Raw genomic sequence first — 6,000 nt, forward strand, 5'->3', positions numbered from 1 at the left:
GTAAGTGGCCCAGCAGGTGCCCATTGCTCTCTGCTTGCCCCTCAGGTCCTGCAGGAACCCCTGGCTGCTCAAGCAGGGCTGCAGGGAGAAGGGGTGGGGGTGGCCTCTGTTTGGGTGAGGCCTGTGGACCTCCTGGGGGCTGAGCCTGGGGAGAGATGCCCGGGAGCATTGGGAAGGGACTGAGTCAGATCCGGAGAGCAGCACGGGGCAGCCCAGCTGAGGTCACGGTCTGGTGGCTGGAGGTGGCCTCCTGACCCGAGTCCTCCACCCCCAGCTGGTGTTTGTCCAGAGGGCCCTCTGACATGCACCAGGCGCCTTCCTGGCCTCACTGTGGCACTCCTGGGACACAAGATGCTCAGAGCCAAGACTAGGCCATGCATGGCTGGGCTCCAATCTCCACCCTTCCTGTGTGCCCAAATTGACAGAGAGGCATGACCCTGCCCTGAAGGAGCCCCCAGAGTGAAACAAACTTAAAGAACCCAGACATTGAGATCAAAAGGAAACTCTCCAACTGGATCCGGACTGGGAGTGGATAATGGGTCAGGGTGGCGGGAGCCATAGGAGGAGGTGGAAGCATTCATTGCGTGGGAATGGCCCCCACGGAGAGCAGTGGGAATAAGGCCGGACCCAGGCTCTGAGACCCTCTGTGGACACAGGGTTCCTCTGTCCAACATGTCCTCCTCCTCTGTGCAACTGTGGGTAAGGGGCTCCATCCAAAGGCAGCAATAAGCTTTGGCAACCACTGCCATCCCCTCGGAGAGAAGCATTGTGCCTTAAGAGCATTAGAGCAGGCAGGGTCCTGACATGAGGGTGTCCCTGGTGCCCACAGGGGTCAGCTCACTCCTGGTTCCATCCAGAAGCTCAGCCTCTGACCCCCAGGTACCCACAATGCACTGAGGCCGAGAGTTGTGCAAGGGCCAGGAGGCAAAGAAGCTGGCGGCGGGGGAGGGGAGATTCCTGTCTCCCCCAGCTCCCTGAGGCCTTCCCTCCCGCAGCCTTGGCCTGTGTGTGTGCAGCAAGCGCCTCCTCCACGGTTGTTGTCAGCTGTCAGAGCTTGTTTGGCCTGAGGGTTCTTACCCCAGTGCCGCCTCCTCCTCGCCTTCCTGCCCAAGAACCGCAGCCAGAGGCCTGAGACAGGAGGAAAGCCAGGGGCTAGAGTTGGGCTCGGGCATGGTTGAGTCCCTGAGCCCCAGAGCAGAATCAGGAACCCCCTGGACAGAGCCTCATGGTGGGGGGTGTTTCCTGCCTGAGGTGGACTTCAGTGAACCCCCAGCAGGAAAAATTGAGCCCCCGACTCAAACACAGCAAGGAGGACTCTAGATTTACGGCTAGGAAAATCAGAGGGCCCTGGGAGAGATGTGAGCAAGTGGTTTTATAACAGTCCCCGCCATCTCCAGGTGGCACTGGCTGCCTTGGGAGGGAGTGAGCTGCCCATTGGGGAGGCATTCAAGTAGAGGCTGCAGAAGTTAATCATCCTCTTGCTGAATATTCATTGAGTACCTTCTGTCGGTGGCCTGATCCAGGCAGTAAGTGGGGAGGTGGCTGCTGAATTACATGATCGCTTCAAGCTCCTTCCAGCTCTGAGTTCCAAGACAGCATCAATCTGGGTAGAGTTCTCAGAGGAGGAGGCAGGGACAAAAAGAAAGGGCTTCTAGGTGGGAAAGGATGGGCCAGGCCTGCCGCTCTGGAGCCTGGAGACACAGCCCCCTCCCCATGGGGTGTAGGGGCTTAGGTCCTGGGGGTGCAGGGAAGGGGAGCCAGACAGCTTCTTAGAAAGTGGCAGGCAGGTGAGCGGGGCTCCCCAGTGATAATTAAGGAACAAAGGTGCCGAGGGAGCCTGCGCAGGCCTCTGGGGCAGGCAGGCTAATGGGAGCCTGGAGGAGAGGTAATAACAAGAGGAGAACAGAGCAGACAGCCCGGCGTCGCTACACCCACAAGCCGCCCCCTCGCCCTCCTGCGCCAGAACAATAACTGAGCACCCAGCTGGGGGTGAAAACATATGGGTAAGACACAGGCGCGCTGTTCCGGGCGGACGCTGGAATGAGGTGGTTATGGGATGAGGATCTGCAGGAAGAGGGAGAAGCTGATGAGCCTGGGGGGGGATGGGCGTGGGTCAGCGTGAGGGCAGGGAAGGGGCGAAGAACTCAGGCAGGTGGACGGTCGCCTGGGATCCTGAAGGCGTGGGGGTGCCTGGGAGGACGTGGTTAAAGGGAACACTGTCCCCACATCTGTGTTATGGTGACTCATCTCTCCAGATGCTCGAGGTGGCCACTGAGACAGGAGTGTGGGACTCAGAGTTAGGAAACCTGGGCTCTGCTTCTACTTGGGATGGGACTGTGACCCCAAGCAAGGTTCTCGGATCTTGGGCTTCCTGTCTTACTGAAACGGAAACAGTACTATGTCGGGTACCACGCAGTGGGGTAGGACAGCTCAGTGGGCTGGGGTAGGAAAGCCCGGGGCTCGTAGCAACCTCCCACACAGGTATCCCCAGACTGGATGGAAATCAGACGCTCACCTGGAGCCACACAGCAGGTTAGTCCTTGACCTGAGCCTGCATGAGCAACATTCACTCACAAAGCCTCACACAACATTCAGACCTTCCCGATCCTCCCCCGACACATGATACCCACACACACACCTGTGGGTCACACCTGTGACAGCAGAATTCCTGAACTCCTCACAGACTCCCACAGGGGCGTGCCTATCTTTAACGTTTGCTCCCCAGCTACACCCCCAAAGAGAGGCCTGCAAAGCCACCGCAACACCAACACCAATGCAGTGTGCATGTCTGCTAACTGTACAGAGGCCCATCAATGAATAGAGTGCTTAACTATGTATATACTCCCGTGTACCCAGGTGTGCACACACACCTGTGTACACTCATGCATATACCTAAAGCTTTGGAAACGGGGCTGGGAGATCATCTAGGTTGGTCGCTGCCTCAAGACCTGGAGACCATTCAACGCTCTCACAACTGGTGGCTGTCCAGTCATGGGAGATTTTTGCTCCCACACGGTCTGCGTGTGTTCACAGGTGCATACACCCGTCGGTGCATTCAGCGAGTCGTAATTGCTCTCCCCTCCGCATCCCTCCTTACTCCTGTCTGATCCAGCATAGTGCTGTCTGATTCTATTCCCAAGACTCAACTTGCCTGTGCCTCTCTGCTGCTCCCACACCCTACCTGGCTCCCCATCTCCTCCTAAGATAAAGTCCAGTGCTTCACCTCACCAGTCCTCCCTCCAGTTTTTCAGTGGTTTCCCCAACTTCACAGGACCCCAGGAACCTTAGAAGATATCAGTACTATCCCCCACTGTAGTGCGTGAATCCCCTTCTCAAATTGCCACGCCTTCCTTTGAGGTTCCAGTGATGAGAATTCACTACCTTCTGAGCTGGCCCGTTTCATTTCATTAGAGAAACTGCCGGTATTTGAGCTGAATCTAGTGTGGGCAACCCAGTCTGGTTCAGTTTCTGCTGCAAGGAGAAATTTCTCCCTTCATGCAGGGAGTCTTCTCTTCTTTGCCATGAGACTCTGAGCCTTTTGGGGGCAGGGTGCTTGAAGTAGCACCGTAATTGGGTGTCCACACCCACATCCATGTCCAGGCGAGCATGTGCCCACGTGTGCAGGCCTGTCCCCATGCACTCTGGGTATGCACAGAGACTGCAGGTTCTGACACAGGTGGGCCTCAGAGATCACTTCAGGAAGCCCCCTGTGCCTGCTCTGTGCGACAGTGTTTACGGACCACTGGCCTGAGACTCACGTTCTCCACATTTTCCAGTTCTGCTCCCATCTCCCTCCAGGGGAGCGTGCACAGTTGAAGCGGGTCCCTTCTCTCCTCTCCTAGAGCCCCCAAACTGTCAAGGCATAAATTAGTTTTGTGCTGCAATCGCAGCTCTACTCCCCCTCCCTGACCCCCTCCCTGTATTATTTTTCCTCACAGCACACATCCCTTCTACAAGCTAGATCACTTGTTTCTTTCTTTTAACTAATTTCTGTCTTCCTCTTCTAGAGTGTGAGCTCCTTAGGCAGGGACTTGGGGCTGTTCCGTTCGTTTCCGTATTCCCAGTGCCTAGAATAACGTCTGGCACACAAGGATCATCTTCTGGTGAACGGACGGAGGTAACGGGTTTCTTCTCCGTCACCACTACTGGAGAGTGAGCGCCAGGAGACTCTGAGTCCATGCCTGGACCTGTCTGCCCTGTGCTCTCTGTGGTGTGGGGTGCACACGAGGAGTTCAAGTCCACGTCTGTTGGATGAATGAACAGGGGCCATCAGCAGAGGTTCTGTTTCTCCATGGCACATCCGAAGCCACCTGCGGGCACAGCCATGGGCAAGATGGGCAAGAAGGCACAGGAAGAGAGGAGGAAAACGGAGCTCCCCTCTAGGGGGTCTGCACACACACTCAGCTCCTGTGGCTGAGCAAGTTGCGGCCTTGGGGCATGCAACTTGGGGGTAGGGATCCTAGCAGGTTTCTTACATGTTTCAGGAGCAGGAGGAGCCGGTGGCTATAGCTCAAGGAACTGGAGATAGGCTTTGTGCCCTTTTCATGGACCGTGGAGTCAGCCCCTTCTGATACTTTCTAATAGGGAGGCTTTGGTCCTCACTCAGCCTCTCTGATCTCAGTTTTTCCAGTTGAAAACTGAAGCAAATAATGGTACTTGCTTGTAAGCAGAGACCTAAGCACTCAAATGTTATCTGTCATTGTTGTGAGGATATTGATGAAAAAAATAAATAGGATGAAACAAGGGACCTAGCCCTTGTCCCAGCTCCTCTTCTGGCTTTTGGGTTAAAGTAAGCAGGATCCCAGGGGGCTGGGTCTTAGGGAAGCTAAAAGCTGGATGAGGACTCAGGGATCCAGAGAGGAGATGGCCAGGCCAGCAGGAGGCAGGGCCCGGGGAGGCCAGCTCTCTAATCCATGAAAGAAAGGGGAAAATGAAGCTGAACAGAATCACTTCCTAGTTCCTTGCCACTCTGCATTATGGACCATGCAGGGGTGAGTGGTGCAGAGGATGGCAACATCAGGGAGTTCTCCCATAGGGCCTGTTACCGTGGTGGGGACTTAAGATGTGTCCTCATTGCTGTGGGTTCCACCTGCTCTGGGCAGAGAACGTCCTTGTCCTGGAGGTCCCAGGGGTAAGGAGAGAGCACCCTGGATCAGGAGTCAGGAGATGCAAACTCCAGCCTGGGCTCTGCCTCTCACTCACTTTGGGGTGAGTCACTCTCCCTCTCTGAGCCTCAGTTTCCTCTTCTGTCAAATGGGAAGATTGGATCAGATGGTCTCTAACAGCAGCCTGACAGGCAGGCTGTGGTTCTCTAGGGAAAGTGAGGTGAAGCACATCGCAAAGGGCCTGAAACATAGTAAGTGCTCAATAAACATTGGGTTCCAACATGTTTGAAGCTGCCTCTGAGGAGAGAGAAGGCAGGGCTCCCCTCATACCTGCCCCCCACTTTTGCCAACAATAGAATCCTCTTGCAGGGAGCCAGAGGCTACGATGAAAGCTGAAAGCGTCAGGTGGCCTTCCAAGCTGGCCCCTGCCACTTCCTAGCCATCTCTACCCTGCCCCTCACTCTGGCTACCTCCCAGCATCCTGCCTCCCCTCTCCCTCCCCCACACAAGAGCTACAGGGCACCTGGCAGGCAGGCCAATGGGATTTCCTGCCAACCCCTCACAGACAGGCCTTGGCTCTCTGGGGCCTACTCAAGTGGTCTAGACCTGCGCAAAGACCAAAGTCTCAGCTAGTTTTCCCCAGCAGTTTTAGTTTCTTTAGGGCCCAAGCTCTGCAGACTTCAGAAGTATCAAAGCACTGAGGGTCAGCACCTCTCTGCCCCCTTCCACGGAGGGCCCCCCCACTCCCAAAGCCCCTCTCCGTTCCAGCCACAAGAAGGTCCTGATCTATGCGGGGTGGTGGGGGGGGCAGTTCTTCCTTATGGTGGAAGAACCACTTTAACAGGTGCCTTCAACAGAATGGGGCATCTGGAAGGGCATCCATCTTCTGGGGTCA

This window comes from Rhinolophus ferrumequinum, chromosome 21, assembly GCF_004115265.2.
Source record: "Rhinolophus ferrumequinum isolate MPI-CBG mRhiFer1 chromosome 21, mRhiFer1_v1.p, whole genome shotgun sequence".
Lineage (NCBI taxonomy): Eukaryota > Metazoa > Chordata > Mammalia > Chiroptera > Rhinolophidae > Rhinolophus > Rhinolophus ferrumequinum.